At 38.6% G+C, this 19,464-nt stretch overlaps 1 pseudogene; it reads left to right on the top strand.

Annotated features, from left to right (window-relative positions):
- Positions 1 to 1,724: 1,724 nt before the first annotated feature.
- Positions 1,725 to 2,193, top strand: LOC116931812 (annotated as a pseudogene).
- Positions 2,194 to 19,464: the final 17,271 nt, after the last annotated feature.

The raw sequence follows: 19,464 nt of genomic DNA, 5'->3' as shown, positions 1-19,464 counted from the left end.
GTTACGTAATAATGAGATTTCTAGCAGTACTGTCTCGTTGGTTCCAGGTCTTAATGGCAGCAGAGTTTGTCACGGCTTGAGTTGATGCATCAATGGCTGGATCAGGTGCAGTGGATGCACCAGTGACAATTTAAATCAGATCATGCTGTTCTAGTAAGAGGGTGATCTGAAACTTCCAGAATTGGAAATTCGTGCTTTCGAACTTAGCAACGTGGACTCATTTCCTTGATTGGATTAGAAGTCATGCTAAACAATAGGCACAGTTTATACTCGAATGTAGTTTTCTCTATGTTACAGTATGCGTTCAAATAAGGGCCCATAACCTGTTGAAAGAGTATACATACAACAGCTTACTTGCTTTATATTTGTGGAGAGACTGAACATACCGAAATTGACACATAGATCCAGATAGACTTTCCAACACTAACATATGACATAACGCACAGAGGAATCATGGCAACAGGGTTACACAAAGTAGAAGCCTCTTCTAACCACATGAAATGGAAATTGCTATTTTAACATGCCGGAGCACTAAAAAAACTTTGCTGTAATTTTAAACAATACACCAATCAAGTTCCTAATTCAATGAGTAGATAGCCCCTTATTATTACCTATCCATTGCTGTAAAATTTATGTAGATCCGCTGAAAACTCAAACCATAATTAATTATTTTGTTTCATGACCTTTTAGGGGGAGGGGGAAGGCCTACAAACAGACATTTTTAGAGTACGTTGTTTGATTACTAATATACACCAAACTAAAAAGAAAATATTTTTTTGTGATTCTTTATTATCTCTAGCATGTGTTGATATGATAATTTACTACCGATTTTTATAGTTTAAGAACTGCAAATTACAATAAAATGTACCCCCCTTCCCAGCATCAATTTCGGCGGCCATTTTGATGACGAACGTGAGAGCAGTAAAACATCCAAGGATGCGCGTTCTCCACAAAGGCGAACATCTGATTTGTGTCTAAGTTGGTCTGCTGTGGCTGCAGCTTCTTATGGACAACCAACTCCTTTACGTTAAAAAAAGTTTTAATAACTATAATTTAGAATTCTCCTCCTTTTTAATTGGCTCGTCTCTTCTAGGAGAAAAATTTCGTTTCCAGCAAAAAGCTCGTCTGCTACAAAGGAACGAGCCACGAGCAAAATACAGCCACTCACAAACAATTATTAAATAAAGATAATCCAAGATTCGATTCAAGGTTACTATTGGGCTAAAGATCAGGCCACTCTTTTACCCTTTCTGGGATATATGAAACTAGAAGACGGAACTGACGTTAGGGTCAGTATGGCCGTTATAAGTAATCACTTGACGCATGATACTCTCTCGGTCCATTCCTTTTTGAAACCAGTTCTACAGCATTTAAAACAACTTAATCCGCCATTGAAAAATATCAAATATTTTACTGATGGCTCGGGCGCACAGTATAAAAACAAAAAGAATTTTGCCAACTTATGCGCGCACAATCTAGATTTTAATGGCCTTGATGCTGAGTGGCATTTCTTTGCTTCCTGTCACGGGAAAAGTGCTTGCGATGGTATTGGAGTAACATTGAAAAGGTTAGCGCGACTGGCAAGTCTTCAGCGCAACGTTAACAGTCAAATAACAACGCCGCAACATCTTTTTCAATGGGCTTCAGATAACGTCACTGGTATCAAGTGTTTTTATGTTAGCTCATAATTAGTCAGTTTAAACGAGCAATCGATAGAAAAAAGAATGAATAAAGCTATCGCTGTAAAAGGAACACGTTCCTTTCACTATTTCGTACCAATCAACTCTTTTCAAATCAAACCATCTCAACTCTTAGGACCTGATTCTGACATTAAAGTATTTGATGTTCTTCCTGTTCCGAATGCTGAATTTGATTTTGATTCTTGTCAAGTGGACGATTTTGTGGCATGTATTTATGAATCTGATGGTTGCTGGTATGTTTCGCGAATTACCAATATTGATGTAGTTAGCAAAGAATTTGAAGTTGAATTTTTTTCGCCTAACGGTCACACTGGTTTCGTTGAAGGCTACAAAACGACCAAAGATTCATCATGGATAAGAAACGAAAATATGTTGCGGTATCAAAGTCATTTCTCTTAAAAAGACCACTGTTCGTGGTAGACTGTTTAAACTTGATAAAAATGAATATGATATTATTGAAAATAAATTTTCAAGCCGTATGGCTGATGGATGAAAATGAGTCTTTAATTTTTTTCATTCATTTACTATTATAAACAAAAAATGTAACCGTATAATAAATGTGATTATACATGCTTTTGAGTTTATCTCTATTTACGTCCCCAGCTCCCTCCCCTCCGTCCCTCTCCCTAGCCCTATTCCCCAGCCTAATTAATCCCATGGGGGGTTGCGGCTTCCATGATGATTGATTTCTCCGACCTGACAGTCCTTCCCCGTGTAAAAGATAGGGCTGAATTTCCATTTTTAATTAATCATAACTAATTCACGCCGATCTGGCGGACGATGAAATTTTTTATGACGATAAACGTTATTGATATCTATTAACTATAAAAATTTCAAGTCTCTACAGCCAACGAGATTTTGTCTGAAGGCATTTGAAATTAAAAATTAAAAACTAGTATTAGGGTAACTTAATAAAACATAATTTAATTTTTTAAAAAAGATTCCGAAAGCCTGAATTATTTCCGATTTTTTCAAGTTTTTTGTTTTTTGTTTCCGTTAGTAGAAACGGTCGGAAAACGGGAAAAAAACTATTTCCGCATGCAAATTTAATGCAAAACCGGAAATTTTGATTCCAATATCACGGCTTCCTATTGAAACTAAAAATCTGATATTTTACACAGTGCATGATTGATGCATAAAGAACACCCTGTAAAAAAATCAGACATTTCTATTTTTTTCCGCGACGGAAAAATTCGAGTTGGGATGGAATGACCCATTAGTTTATGTTACGTAGAAGAATATAGCTTACTTTATAATATTAAATAATAAATCAAAAACTCTCATTAAACTTTTATTATTAACATAATTACATGCAATATTTTAATTTTAATTAGAAAAAAGAAACAAATAAATGTTTCATAAATGGCGAACAAAGTTATTGCATCCGACGTCCCATGGATGTAAAAATTAGTCCGTTTGTGAAAGTCTATTTTCGGACATCAATGGGACATCTTAATTGTAACGGGCTACCAAGGCCAATTTTTGTCCCCGTGGAACAACACCTGTTCGTTCATTTAGGATGATACCAAGGCCGTTCAAAATTTTACGTCCATGGAACATCCAAACCGTCTCGAAAGACGGCGGATGTAGGTGGGAGCAACGAACGTCTATAGGAGGTCTCCAGGACAAGCAATGCTAGTAGGGTCTGTTAGGCCTGGTTTCCCGAGATCGCTTCTTCTCTGATTCTCTGCTCATCCGATCTCCATTTCTGTCGTGAGGAAGTCCCTGACGCATTCCTAATCGCGACAGCCCCCAAGTCCTTCCATCGTTTTCTCAGTCCAGTCTAATCACTCCCTTTCTGTTGGCGGTGCCTCCTTCCCAACCCCTCTTATCGCCCATTCTTCTTTCCGTGTTCAGGAGGTCATTTTTCTGATACCACTTGTTTTCTTGTAGAAATTTATCGCAAAAGTTGGGTTTCAAACTCAAAACTTTCTCCATTGAATTCGGCTTGAGTCCTCGCCATAGGTGCGCCAGTTTTGTAGCTTTTGTTATATGTGGATCTACTCTACGGCATCAATCCAGGTCATCGTAGAAATATTCAATTGTGGACTTTTGGGTCCCTTGTTTACAGTTTCTCAGTTTCGTTTCGTTGATTTAATTCTGATTGACTGGCTTGAATTGCTCCAAAAGCTGCGTTCTTACTCCTGGCAAAATTGGAGTTCCTGTTACATCCTGCCATTCAACTGCTAGTTGTCTCGCTGCAACCTTGTAATGGTATTTATAACATTACAAATTATTCAAAATCAGATTATTAACAATTGGGTTACCCCTGTCTGTTTCAATAAATCGTTCACGCATTGTTACAGTAAAGGTGTTGTTTACAATTGGGTAAAACAGCTTTATAGTTTCATAAAAAATTCTAGTTTTCATTCGTGTGCTTGTTTTCAAGGTTAGGGCTCTGGCTGGAGATGGTGGTGCTATTCTGTTAATGCATTCACCAAATTCTAAAAGCTTTTTAATAAAGGTCAAACCTATGGAGTTTTGGGAGCTCATATTTAAAAAAATCAGTATGTCAGCTTCCGAAGAAAGACTTTTTTGATGCAGTTTAGACATTCAAAAGTATTTTTATTTATTTCATCAACAACTGAAAATACCACATGTTACAAAATATTTCATTTGCAGAGAAACGAAAACAATGCAAGATGATAATCTGGAAATAAGTAGATCAAGAACTAAATATTCAAAGAAGAGAAAGAAATTGAATTTCAAACTGATGCTATCAATCAAGGTATGAAACATTTTTTTATTAGTCACCCTAAATGTAATAAGTACCTTTATTTGCATAGCAATGCAACGGATACCAAGCCATTTGGGAACTTCACTCACCGACCCAATTACCAAAGATTTTCAAGAAAACTCATCTCATACCCAAGATGATAGTTTAGTCAGGCAAATCGAAAACAATGTTAAAAATTAGAATTTTTGCAATATTCATGAAACATTCACAGAAAAATAGTTTAAAATGAGTAGATACTGCGATAAAAAAGCTCCCGGTGAAAGTGGTGGGTAAGATAGGTAATTTAATTAAATTAGTTTTTGTGGGGAAAAAATAACATAAGTATGACAAAAAGCTGAAAAGCATAAGCATAAGCATAAGCACATAACGTTTAGTGAAAGAGAACGAAAATGTAGTTTTTCAAATAATTTTTGTTCTGTATTCCATCAAATTGAAAATTAAGTAACATTTACTTTATGTAATGTTTATAATTTTGTTTTACGATGTGTGACAAAGTTTGTGTCATTTGTAATCGTGTTGATAAGTTATGTATATTGAGTGAACTTCTGAGTGAAAAGGGTGCAATTTCATTGATCTCAGCAATATTGACGAGGGGTGACAGCATTCCTATTACTTCAGAAGGACAATACGATCACGGAAATTGCAGAAAGAACTATTCTAACAAACGGAAAATTCTCCAGGCAATTCAAAATAATGATACCCTTCAACAACGTAACTACTTCTCAGTCAACCACGAAAAACAAGGAGTTTCAGATTTTCCATCACGTTTTGATTTCGACAAAAACTGCTTTCTTTGTGGAGATTCTGCTGGTATTTCAGCCTCACACAAAGTAAAAAATTCTGTGGTAAATGTGAAATCTAATGATGTTCATATAGCAATATTAAAACGGTGTGTAGAGAGGGCTGATGAATGGTCAGCTGCTGTAAGTTCTCGTATAGAAACTGGTTTTGATTTAGAAAATGTAACTCCAGTTCATCATACCAATTGTTTTACTAACTTCCATACATTGAGGCAAATTCCTGTAAAAAGGAAAGTTGAAGATGACGATAGTGAACGTTACAAAGCCTTCCTTGTTGCAGCAACTCACATTTCGCTATAATTGTTATCTTAAGAAATTGGGTAGTGCTCAATCCTTTGTACACCCAAAATGTTTACCCCCCTGTTGCAGCTGCAAAGTATCATAGTCTAAGAACTTTATTTTCAAGTTCAAGAATGGAGAGAGAACAATAACCTAATACCTTGTGATTTTGGTTAGAATCTCAGATATGGACGATTGCATCCATTAACTACCGACCTACCACCTGACCCTACTAATGTTTTAAAGTATTTAACTTTCATGTTCTGGTTCATGTTCCAAAAGGTGTTCTTGTAGAAAAATGGCTTGGAATGTACCTTAGCTTATAAAAATTGTAAAGGTTTAACTTGTACAAATTCAGATAAATTTAATGAAAATGACGAATCCCATATAGCACATTTCTGCCGTCGGATGTCCGAATCATGGCCGAAAATCCGTTAGATATCTATGTACTCAATGGGTAGTTCCAGGGATGTCCGTCGGCTAGTCACCTTGGAAATGCAATGCATGCGCGAAAATTATATTCTATGGACCTCCTTCCAACAGCCCAGAAGATTTTCAAATGTTTTATTTAAGGATCGGCCTCGAGCCAATTGGAGCGCTTTTTTGCCAATCGGGTTTCTCATTTCGGGCCATCCAAGCGTGTCTCAGGGTGGAAAATTCTTCTCCCCGAATTCAATTGGGGTTTAATCGAGGTACTTAATCAGGGAAGGTACCCCAATTGCAATCAATCGATTCATCAATGCAAAAAACATTATCGATTGACTGTTTCACCCGATCGATCCGATAACAACCCCGATAATAGCTCGTTCTACCCGCTTGGCCCGATTTTTACTCTGAAACCAAAAGAACGGCATTTTTTTAAAATTGCGTCGGGGCAACGGGTAACCTAAAATGTTTCCCCGCACCGCCCCGGTTGAAAAAGTGGCACCTCCATTCAGCCCCGAATGCACTTTATCGGTGCGGGGCGGTTAACTCGTTTAGAACTAATTGGGGCCGATCGCTAAGTTTCATTATTAATTGTCAAAATTTCTTGGTTTCCAAAAGGGAAGTACTTAACCGTGTTCAAATTTTTCCCTTGAACGTATTTTTATTTTAAGTCCAGCATTTAATACGAAAAATTTTAAAAAATAAAGGAGTAGTTTTCTATTTGCCGGATGGCTTATTTTTAAATTTATTACAAAGAATGAATAAAATATATGTAAGTCGTGAGTTTGTTTGCACAGGCTTTTCGTTTAGCTTACGGGAACCAAGCCATTGGAAATTAACTTACAGAAAATAAATATTATTCGGCATTTAATACTATTCAAAGCAAGTATACTTATGATAGGATTTTAATTTCAAATAATAAAAAACTACTTCAAACTTAATAAATCATGCTGAAGTTTAAAATTTAAAAAATATTTAGCATAAATTGTTTAATTGCAATTTATACACTTCTGGTTTAACCTAAGTTCGACATCATCTAGATATCTTTCAAATCCTAATGGTGATTTGTTATCGAAAAAAACTCAAGTGTTTTACAACAATTTGGTTGGATTGTTCGAAAATGATATATAGGATATTTGTAGATTGTCACAGTGGAATAATATTCGACTGTGGTGCGGGAGACCTGAATTCGAATCCAGATATAACCTATTGGATTTTCAAGATTAGAGGTCCAATGCATGTCATATTTATAGCCAAATGAAAGCCCGTTCAGATATCCTTAGAATTTTCGACGGCGCTGTTGAGAGCGGTAAAAACCACAAAAAATTACATCCATAGAACATCCAAATCGCATATCGGACTGTCCGGAGGATATCAAAAAGATGTTCTCAACATCTGACCCCGACATCTGTCGGACATCTGACGGACTGCATTGTGTTATGTGGGATCGTTGCAAAATACAGAAAAAAATTTAAAAAAAAAGTATAATTCTTTTATTTTTACACAAAGAAGTACTCTAGAGTACAGTATGATGCACAAAAAGGTGAACACCGATTTTTTTTTCTAAAGCCATCTATGGGTAGGTAATATTAACTGTATACTTTTTTTCAATAGAGGAAGGGTGGATTTGGCGGAAAACCACCATAAGCGGAGGCTGGGTAGTTTAAGTGTAGACACCTCTCTGTAATGCTTCTGGCGATAGGAATAAATGTCTGGAAAAAAGTGTGTGTTGTATTTTTCTTAGACAACCGAACCCTTCCCCCCCCCCCAGGCGAAGAAGAAAATTTATAGAATTATCTAACAATCACGATGTCAAACTCTTTCACCCGTCATTGTAATGATTACACCAAACAAGCACGTATGAAAACATTCAAATAAAAACGCATAATCATATGTTATTATAAAAATATTATTAGTAATCGATACTAATATATTTTATGTCATAAAACCCAGGAAAAAAGGTTTTCTTATACGGGGCTTGAACCGCCGCAATCCGTGCACGAAGCCAATGCTATACCATCAATACATTATAACTTAAAGATTACTCTTTCGGATATGTATATATTGTGTTATTTCATGAAGGCAAACTTAAAAAAAAAAAAAATTATATTTTTCCATTTCCCAAGCATGCCGCGCAATTCTATATATTCATACCAGATATCAGTTATAAAATTTGAAATAACACGATATATAGATATTCAAAAGAGTAATCTTTAAGTTATTATGGCTTGATGGTATAGCATTGGGTTCATGCACGGATTGCGGCGGTTCAAGCCCCGTATAAGAAAACCTTTTTTCCTGTGTTTTATGACATAAAATATATTAGTATCGATCACTAATAATATTTTTATAATAACATATGATTATGCGTTTTTATTTGAATGTTTTCATACGTGCTTGTTTGGTGTAATCATTACAATGACGGGTGAAAGAGTTTGACATCGTGATTGTTAGATAATTCTATAAATTTTCTTCTTCGCCTGGGGGAAGGGTTCGGGTGTCTAAGAAAAATACAACACACACTTTTTTCCAGACATTTATTCCTATCGCCAGAAGCATTACAGAGAGGTGTCTACACTTAAACTACCCAGCCTCCGCTTATGGTGGTTTTCCGCCAAATCCACCCTTCCTCTATTGAAAAAAAGTATACAGTTAATATTACCTACCCATAGATGGCTTTAAAAAAAAAAATCGGTGTTCACCTTTTTGTGCATCATACTGTACATCAAAAATAAATAAAGTGGTGTCTAAAAACATATATTACGGTTTTGAAACACATAAAATGAATTCGTAATTTAGCGGCAACACAAATCGTCTGCTAGTTGGCAGAAAAACATATTTTCAATGAAACGTCGTCTGCTTTTAAGCTTTTTGTCATATAGATGTAATTATTCTGACACAGAAACTTATAAATTAAATTTACCTATCTTCGTTTTCGGTTACGTTTGCACCGTAACTGTTTGCAAAGTTGTTCTTTAACGGGCAAATAAATTCATCTTGTGGACCTCGTGCTATTTTCAAGGCACCAAAAACTGCATCTCAGGGACCGCTAACCGCAAAATGTCTTACGTTTCTTCGTTTATATATTAATCTTTTAGCTGCATCAGTACGTAACACGCTTTTGATTACAGAGGCAGATAAGCAATCCGCCATGATCGACATGCTTCAAAACTGTAAAGACAAACCACGCACGGTCCCTGTTTTAAAAAGTCTCGTCATCAATCCACTCATCATCCACTCACGAAGAAAAAAAGTGTTTTTGGTTTATTTTTTATGTTTGGTTTTACGTTTCGCGTTCCCAATAATGTTGCAATGTTTTGTTTTTTTAATTGTCAGAAGAATGATTTTTTGTTTCCTTTATTTTTTTCTCTGTTTTTTTTTGTTGGTTTTTTAAAGTTTCTGTTCCGCATTTGGTTGCGCGAAGTTTTTTTCATGTTCATTTTATCTGGTCATATAAAGCGTTTTAATACAAAGATCGAATAATAACACAACAATCTTATCTATTTCCACATTTAATTTTAATAATCATTAAAACGAATAAATAACCCTAATATGTATTAATCCCTTAGATGTCTAGATTATAGCCGTAAGAAGTCCGTTCGGATGTCCTTCGGATGTCTGACGGCGCTGTCTAGGGTGGTCCAAACAAAAAAAAATGACATCCGTCGGACGTCCAATTTCGGGCTGTCCGGCGGATGTCAACAGGATATACGTAATATCCAACCTCGACATCTGGTGGACATCCGACGTACTGACTTGTGCTATGTGCGGTAGGGCATGTCATGGAAGAAATGACGTGATTGCTTGATCGTCACAACCAAAAATACTTCCCCTTAATATACTACTTTGATTTAAAATATGCTCTAATTTGAAAACAATTTAAAAAAAAAATTCCAGACATAAGAAAAAAAATTTAAAAATAGTGTCTCGGTTATTGAGGCCCCATTGACTAGTTGTCACGTCCGGTGCTCCTGTATCAGCTATTGACCGCAACTCTAACCGAGATGTCCGGCAGCCTTGTCAGTGGATATTTTCCCCGGTAGCTGCTGTCCACAAAAGTGCATAAATACTTTTATGTGTCCCTTACTGCCCCCAGTCTACTTATATCTGTTGTAGTGTTGTGTACGTTTACGGTGAATAAACGTGTCTTAGTCACTACCCGGGTCTTCAAGTAACTCCCCGCGTTACAATAGCATGGTAATGCCATAAGCCCCCATGTTGCCGAACGCAGTGTTCGGATTTTTGTTTACTAGCATGCTTCTCAACAACTATAGGTGATAAAAATTTTTAGCTATGTGTAGCAAATACCCTGTTCCTTGTTGAACGATAAACAAAATGTTCATCAGCATGCCCGATTTTTCCCTCTCGTCTATTCGTCCGAACAAGACTCTCGTCGCCGTAAGAGCCCAAGTTAAAAATAACACTAAAAACGGTGGTTGTTCGAACACTAAGGGCGGGTACTGTATATCCCAAGATGGCTTGATCAGAGAGGGCAGTATACATTTCATCTTAAAATCGAATTTTCTGCCAAATACAAGAAGTAACGCATTGTTTGAAAATGTTTCAAAAAAATTTCTATAATCTCAATGTAGAGACCAATTAGAAATACGAAGTTGTTGGGCTTTTTTGAATTGAGTGTCCATGTTTTACCTTTTTCCTTGCTTTATTGCTTGCCCGTTACGTTAGGGAAGAGTTGCCCAGTAAAATGCTCATCGAAGAATGTTACGTTTTCCCCTTGTACATAATTCGTTTCAATGAACCCATGATGAATAATTACAGCCCTATGTTAAGTCAAGGAGAGGAATAACGTATTTATGCGTGTTTTTTTCAATAAAAATATGACAAAAAGAAGTTTATTGTACTAGCCAAACGTTGTTTGCAATTAAATAAAATGAATCAGGCTAACCCGTACGGAACGTTAAGCTTGGGTTTTGGCGGGGTTCAAATCCTAGCTTCATCAAGCTACCCCGTTGCTAGCTTGCAAATATTAAACAAGGGATATGGATGGGGGCAAAGCGACGATCGCCCTCTTTGACAATGTCCCCCCCCCCCGTTTTTGCTACAGTACATCCCCACCCTCCCACGAAAGTAAACTACCTAGCCATTGGACATGACACAGGGCCTTTTCGTTAGAAGAAATCAATTGTTATAGTTTTGGAGAGTAATTTGCTAGGGGGCATTAGTTTGGGAGGGACACAAAATTTTTTTAGGGGGGGCGGGGAACGCAACTGTAGCAAACATGGGGGCCTTTGTCAAAGGGGGCAATCGTCTATTTTATTTTCAAGCAAAAATTTTATAGAAATGGATAGCCTTCATCAATAGTTATCCGTTTGTATGAAATTGGTTTTTTCCTGATCTATAGTTTTCTCAAAAATAATTGTTTAAATTTTCGGTATAACAGGGAGTAGGGTATCACTGAGGCCCGTTAAACCAAGCCGACCTACCTGAAAAATGACCGATCGGTTACTATCCGGTTAGATACTTTTAAAGAAATTTATTTCAGCTTAAGATACCCGGTGTAACTGAATCTACCTTGCACAAACTTAAAAAATTACAATAATTGACGAAAAATAAAAAAAAAATGAGTGAATTACATGTGGAGAAACTGGGGTACAAATCAGTGTAATCAGGAATTTGAACCGGTTTTCTTTCTTTCCTGGCACCTGTTTAATCACGGGTGCTTACCCAAATGCACATGGTTAGAAAACCCCGTTATTAGAACTGCATCGAAAATTTGGGTCTTTCTTTTTGGCATTGTTTTTATTTTTTTAACGATGAAATTCTAATTATTATATTTCTCTTAACACAAGGAAAATCAAAATGTAATGTTAAAATTAAATACAATTATTTATGATTAAATTTGAAGTATACGGTATATGGTAAGGGCTATCCATTTCTGTAATATTTTGATCCATTGTTAGCATATATTAATAGAAAAAAAAATTTGAAAAAGAAATAAAATTTTTACTTATGTCTATTGAGTCTAGTATATGGATAGTGTTGTTCATAGTGCTAGCAAGAAAAACAAAATTGGTAGGGGCATCGTCAGTGCTTCTTTGTGGCCAACAGCAGACGAACTCTACAAAAATTTTAATTAAAATTACTTCCATTACACTTACGGTAAAACATTTGAATTATTAATGTTACCTGAATAATATATAGTTCGTCACCTTGTGTCTAACTATTTCCTATCATTAACCAATTTATAAATTATTCAACTAAAAAATTATTCCATAAGAGACCCTGTTAAAAAGGGTGTGGCTTTTCTAAGATGGCGGATTGCAACGTTGCCGAACTACATGAATCCTAATATCCACATTGTGCTAGAGTATTCATATGTTATTCATAAAATGAAAAAAAGATTTAAAATAGGAAAAAACATTGTATTTATATGAATAAATAAATTTGAAACAATAAACTACATAATAAAAATAGAGAAAAGAAAAAACAAATGAAACGGCAGCGCTGCAGAGAACTCCACTGTGGAGAGTGTGTATCAGAAAATGCATCGCGGCATACAGAAAAGTGCATCGCACCGTGCAAAAAAGTGCATCGAGATTTAGGCTGCCATCGCTCGGAATCACCACGAAGCGTCTCTGAGAGCCGTCGCGATGATCGATATCTAGTTGGATTCTTTCCCTATCTCGCCTTGTTAAAGGGTGTCGGGTTGGGCTATTTTCACGAAAAAAAAATTCATTAAATGCAGCTTTAAAAGGGAATTCTAACCACGTAATTTTTTATTTATCAAACATTTCCTTTAAGAAGATATTGCGATTTTAATTTTAGAAGGAGGGGGAAAAGGGCAGACCACCGGTGCCATCTATCAACCACAAATCAAGCCAAGTTGACAGGGCCTTGAACCATCCGTAAACATAAACACACACAGAACTCCAATCTCAGTGCTGTAGATTTCAACAGTTCATTATTGTGGCTAGTAAAAATAGATATTCACTTACTTTGTTGTATTTACTATTTGAGCTGTATTACTACTGACCAGGTTTCATTTTTGCGTTATTTGCTGCTAAACGTGTGATATCATTTCGTTTGCTTCTTTGCGCAGATTTTGTGGACGAATTTGCAATAAGAAAGAGAAAAGGCCAAACATTTTTGTTTTTCGAACATCTATTTGTGAACAATCGAAAATTACGGTAATGATCATTTCAAAATTGTGGATACAAAAAAGCAATGGGTTATAATTTTGGCTCCTAGATGGCACCGGTGGCCCGCTTAATTTCTCTATTTTCTAATAGAAAATAATTAATATCGCTTCGGGTGAATTTTCAATATATGGAAATTTGGTAAGTCAAAAATTATTTTTTAAAATTAATTTAATTAAAAATATTTAAAAAAATACATGGCTGACATAGGAATTGTCGAAGAATCCCGTCCTTAAGTTATAATAGTCTATGTCTTTACTTCTTAGTCTGTGCTTTCATTAATTCTCTCGTAGGAGCCAAGGCCTTCTTATTGCTTAAGGTCGGTAAACTCGAATACCTCCTATGGCGTTGATGCGTTACCTGGCAACAACCATTGTTGTCAAAATCTATTGCGATTTAAATCACAAATGATTTAAATCGTGATTTAAATCATTTTTTCATGATTTTGATTTTGATTTAAATCATTTTAAATTTTGTGATCTTTGATTTGATTCATGCGAAATAATTAAATTTAAAATATCAAAATCACCGTTGTTTTTTTAATCTAAATTTTAATACAGATTTCCGAATCGTCATCATTCTTTCTAAAATATAACGATCATTGCGGGAATCGTGCCTGATACTTTTTGTTTTGTACTGACTTTGTAGGGGAGGATGAAGCCAATTGAAACGCGGGGTTCAATAGAGCAGTAAAACATCCTACGTTGTGCGTTTTCCACAAATGCAAAAGTCTCATTTGTGTCCAATTGGTCTGCTGCGGCTGAAGCGTCTTATGAAAAACAGGGTTTCCTTGTGTTTTTTAATTAAGAGTATCTTAGAATCCTTAACTTTTAGTTAAAGAATTCCAGTTAATGTAAAAAATCCCCTCTTTAAAAAGTTTTGTGTCCACTAAGTAATATTTTCATCATTACATTTCACGATTGCAATCAAACTTGCATCGGTATTGGGATTGTAGTTAAGAGGCGCATTTTTGCGCAATAATTCACTTCAGCTGTTTTTCAACTGAAGTGAATAAAATTCATGCAAAAATGGATTTTGCTGAATTAAATTTAGATGAAACACAATGTATCTCAAATTCACCTGAAATTTATTTGTTTATTTCGTCTGCTTTTTGTACTACGTTGCAACAAATAGAGGAGGAGGAGCCAAAACCTAGAAGGGTGTATAGTAAATTGAGGAACTGAATTGAGGTCCGGACCTCTATTCAGCTGAAGTGAAAAAAACAGGTGGGACAGATGAATTTGAAAATTCAGCTGAAGTGAATTTAAAATACAAATTCACGCAAAAATGGACTTTTTAAAATACTAAAATTCCCTTTAGCTGAATTGTTTGTGCAAAAATGGTACTAAGGACTCTGTTTAGGGGTTTTTCGTCGAAATACACGGTTGCCAGATCGTGAATTGGTATTAGGGGGCTCTGTGCAAAGTACGCCACCATCTTAGAAGTAGGGATTGGCCCCGATTAGCCATAATCGGGTTACTGCCCCGCCCCGCCCAGGGAAAATGTAATCGGGGCGGAATCGGGTTGCTATTTCATCAGCAGGGGCGGGGTGGAGCAAAAATCTAGGTTAACCCGCTTGCCCCGACGCCATTGGCAAAAATGGCGTCTGATTTGAAACTGCGAATTTGGGTTGAGTTTTTATCAGGGCAACCGGGGCGAGCTTCCCGATTTTCATCATAATGATCGATTTCAACTTGATCGATTATGTTTGACGTCGATAGATTGATTGCAATCGGGGTTTCATCCCCGATTAGGCACCCCGATACAACCCCGATTGGGACCGGGGTTCAAAAATTTTCACCCCGAGCCCCAAACGCCCCGCCCTGAGCCACGAATTTTGAAACCCAATTGGCAAAATGCGCCCTGATTAGGGTCGGGGCCGATCCCTACTTAGAAGTGAGTTTTTCCCCGGTAAACGTCAGTGGTTTGAAAAAAGTGATTGTTGTGATTGTTATCGTTGTTGTTTGTGCGAGTGTAAATAGTTTTTGATATGAGTTCAATATTCATCAACAAGGTCGGATCCAGTTGCAAGGGCTCGTTATTTGGAAGAAATAAGTTCCATCAACATCCCTTGTCTATATTCAATTCCAGAACTTATGTGGTCAAGAGGAAAAGAATGCTGCCCATTTGTTCCTGACATTACTACTTAGTTCCTTACATCTAATGGAATCTCATGACAACATTACTGGGACAACTATTGCAGCATCAAAAGAGTTATCAAAAGGTGCACAGAACTCTGTGAGCAATGGTTGGTTCGGTGACTTTTGTGTACTAAAATTGTCCACTTCAATCGTCCTCCTAAAAGCAAATTGCATACAAATTGCTCGACCTTAACCATAAGTGTTGATACTTTGTATTCAGCCGCTCTTAACGCAAAACAAACAAAAGAAATACGATCGAGGCCCCTTCGGCGCTACTGCCCCCTCGATGCCTCAGACTCTTTTCAGCTCTTACGCAACGCAGTCATGTCGAGCCCTAGCTCAAGCTCTAGCAGTTCAAATTCAAGTTCTAGTGGTGAAGCTTCCAGGCGAAGCCGCGGTCATGAGAATCATCGTACATCATCGTCATCCGACTATCGTCGGCAGGTGGATCGTTACGATTTACAGAGACAGGTTGTTGGCGATGCCCAGCAGGAAGTCGGTGGCAGGCGGCAGCGTGAAGAGGAGGCTCGTCAGCGTGATGAAGAGGCTCGGCAACGTGATAAAGAGGCTCGACAACGCGATAGAGACCGGCGTCCCAGAGAACGTCGTAGCCAGGAACGGGACCAGAACCGCGATCGCAGCCGTACTCCTCATGCACGAAGCCCGTCTCCTACACCACTAACGAATTTCTCGGTGTGCCGCAAGAGCATGAGGGAGTTTAGAAGTTGGATGACTTCGTCGCTGAAACCAACAGAAGCGAAGCAGCTTCGGGAGAGTTTTAGTTCTAATTTCATTAATTCTTCTTTTGAGTGGAAATGTCCCCAGCTCGATAGCTCAATGGCCCGTCGTTTTAAGGATCCTAACATCAAAGGCCCAGAACTGTCCAAGGCGGAAGCAAATGAGAAATCTCTCAGAGCGGAACAATACAAAGTTCTTGATGTAGCCCGACCACTCCTCTTTTTACGGGAGAAGATGTCCGAGAAGGAGGAATTCAGAGGGTAACTTATGGCCAATGCGGTTGATACTGCGTTGCGCTTATGGGGCCACACCTTTCACGGCATCACGGCCAGCCGACGGGAGAATCTTTTGAAAATTTCAGACCCTAAATTTGTTTCGCTTCTGTCCGAACCAAACCGTTTTAAGACTCGCCAATGCGGGTCGCTTTTTGGGAGGACCTTCATCAAAGGGATGGTGAAAGAAGCCAGGGATGACCAACAGCTCAGGATCATCAGCCGTGGCAGTGCCCCTTCTTCGTCTCGAGGACACGGGAATGGCAGCAGCGCTAGAGGAGCGTCTAACGGTTTCCAACGCAACGGTAGCAGCCACGGCGGGCATTACGGTGGAAGTTTCAACAACGGCGCATACAACAGAGGTGGAGCAGCTAGGAACAACAGCTTCAGCAACAATCGGTATGTGTCAGACTCCTCTGTTCCTTTATTTGTTTTGGATTCTGTCATAGTGGGCGCCAGGCTATGTCTTTTTGTTGATTTTTGGAAGTCCCTATCTAAAGACCCCTGGATCTTATCGAGTGTAGGGGTAGGCGTAAAAATTGATTTTATTAGCCCTCCTTTTCAAACAGTCGCAGGCCGTAATATGAAAATGGGAGAAATTCAGTCAGAGATCTGTGACAGGGAAGTAAAAAATTTGTTAGAAAAGGGCGCTATTGAACCAATCGTCTCGTCTACAGAAGGATTCATAAGCGGCCTATTTGTTATACCCAAACGTTCAGGCGGATTTCGACCTATTGTAAACTTAAAATCCTTAAATAAATTTGTTAAACCGGAACATTTTAAAATGGAAGGCATCGACTCGCTTCAAGAATTGATCCGCCACAATGATTTTTTTGTTAAAATCGATTTGAAGGACACTTATCTCACCGTTCCCATCCACCCGGAGGATAAGAAATTCTTTAGAATACTTTGGGGGGCGTTTTGTATCAATTTCGATGCCTAGCCTTCGGTCTTTCCTCTGAACCTTGGATTTTCACCAAAATTTTGAAACCAATTGTAACCTTTTTGCGGAGACAAGGCCTTCGTTTGATAATTTACCTAGACGATATTCTCATATTAAATTCAAACGCGGAAGGGGAAGGGAGAGATTATTTTTTTGCGGTGTCCATTTTGGAAAATTGTGGTTTTCTTATAAATTTAGAAAAATCAGTGGGCACACCTAAACAAGACATTGAGTACTTAGGGTTCATTATAGACTCGAAGTCTCTGTCTCTTTCTCTCCGCCCCGAGAAAACTGCGAAAATCATTGATCTTTGTGGGAAAGCCTTGGAACGGGTTTCAGTTTCCCTAAGAGAAATCACCAAGATTTTAGGTAATCTTGGCTGGGCGATAAAAGCAATTCCATTCGCCCAATCGCACTATAGAGACCTTCAGTCGCAATACATTGAAAGTTATAAACAATCGGGGCGCTCGCTTAATTCGACTATCGTTTTGGACCAAAATTCGAGACAGAATCTGTCTTGGTGGATAGCCAACGTGAGAGAGTCTAACGGCAGACTGATGTCGGCGACAGACCCCGATCTCACAATATTTTCGGATGCGTCGCTTTCAGGTTGGGGGCAGTATTGAATGAGGTTTCATCAAGAGGTCCGTGGACTCTTCGGGATAAGAACAGGCACATTAATGAGTTGGAACTTTTGGCGGGTTCTTAATGGTTTAAAATCCTTCACCAGTCAAGTCTCCAACCTATCAGTCCGTCTTATGTTAGACAATTTTACGGCGGTGCATTATATTAATAAGTCGGGCGGAACTAAATCTCCAGCTCTCAGCGCCATCTCGGCGGGCATTGTCGATTGGTGCGAGAAGCGCCGACTTTCGATCGAAGCAATACACCTACCCGGGGTTCTAAATGTTCTTGTAGATCAGCCATCGAGAATTCGGAACGAGTCCAGCGATTGGAAACTCCAGGAATCGACGTTCCAGTGGATTTTGGCCCTCTGGAAGCCAGAGATAGACTTATTTGCCTCGACATGGAATCGACAACTGGATCGGTTTGTCAGCTGGAAGCCTCAGCCGGAAGCAGTGGCAGTCGATGCATTTTCCCTGAGCTGGACCAATCGGAGGGGATATGCATTTCCCCCCTTCAACATAATCGCCAGATGTCTGACAAAGATCATGAAGGAAGAGGCCGAATTAATTCTAGTGGCACCGGTTTGGCAAGCGCAACCGTGGTGGCCGACTATCATGGAACTAGCCTGGCAGCCCCCCCGAATCATTTGTCCAGAGATAGCATTGCTATCGAACCCATTGGGCAACCCTCACCCTCTTCTGGAACGGGGATCCCTCCTGTTAGCCGTTTGGATATTGTCCGGAAACGCTTCAAAGACAGCGGCTTTTCGGAGCAAGTGGTCCAGCTGCTCGTGGAAAGTAACCGTGAGACCACATCAGCTTGCTACCAGAGCTCATGGAACGGTTGGGTCTGTTGGTGCGCTCAACGGGATCAACATCCCTTGTCTGCTTCTTTAACCGTCGTCCTCGATTTTCTTTCCGATTTGCACGAAGAGGGTAAGGCATATAGGTCGATTAATGTTTCTCGATCTATGCTCTCGGCTACCCTTGATAAGATCGAAGGATATGACGTGGGTAAACACCCTTTGGTTATAAAACTTATGCTAGGCATTTTTAATTCTAACCCTCCTAAGCCCAGATATAACTCCTTCTGGGATATAGGCTCGGTTTTATCTTATCTGGAAGGTCTCGGTCCAGACACCTCCCTTTCGCTCAAAAGCCTATCATCTAAATTGGTAATGCTTCTCGCCTTGACTTCTCTTTTCAGGGTATCGGAAATCGCGGCCATCGATTTTAAATCGATCGTCTTTTCCGGGCCGGTTGTTAAATTCGCTCTTGGCCAACTGAGGAAGTAACATCGTAAAGGCTGCCTACAGGTTTCTTCCTTAAATCGCCTTAATTCGTCGCCTTTAATTTGTCCGGTCTCATGCTTGGAACGTTACATTTTCGTAACGAGAGATTTTAGAAACGAATCAACGAATTCCAGCTTGATTTTAGGTCTTAGGTCGCCCCATCCGCCTATCGTTGCATCTACTATTGGGCGCTGGATTAAGCTCTTATCTTCAGAGGCGGGAGTTGACACAACTATTTATTCCGCCCACTCTACGCGTGGGGCATCGGCTTCGAAAGCCATGAGCGCCGGCCTTTCGATCGAATCAATTTTGCGGACTGGTAGTTGGGCATCCGAGAGTGTATTTTCTAGACA

The sequence above is a fragment of the Daphnia magna genome, linkage group LG1, assembly GCF_020631705.1.
Source record: "Daphnia magna isolate NIES linkage group LG1, ASM2063170v1.1, whole genome shotgun sequence".
Classification (NCBI taxonomy): Eukaryota; Metazoa; Arthropoda; class Branchiopoda; order Diplostraca; family Daphniidae; genus Daphnia; species Daphnia magna.
This window is presented reverse-complemented; position numbering and strand designations above follow the sequence as displayed.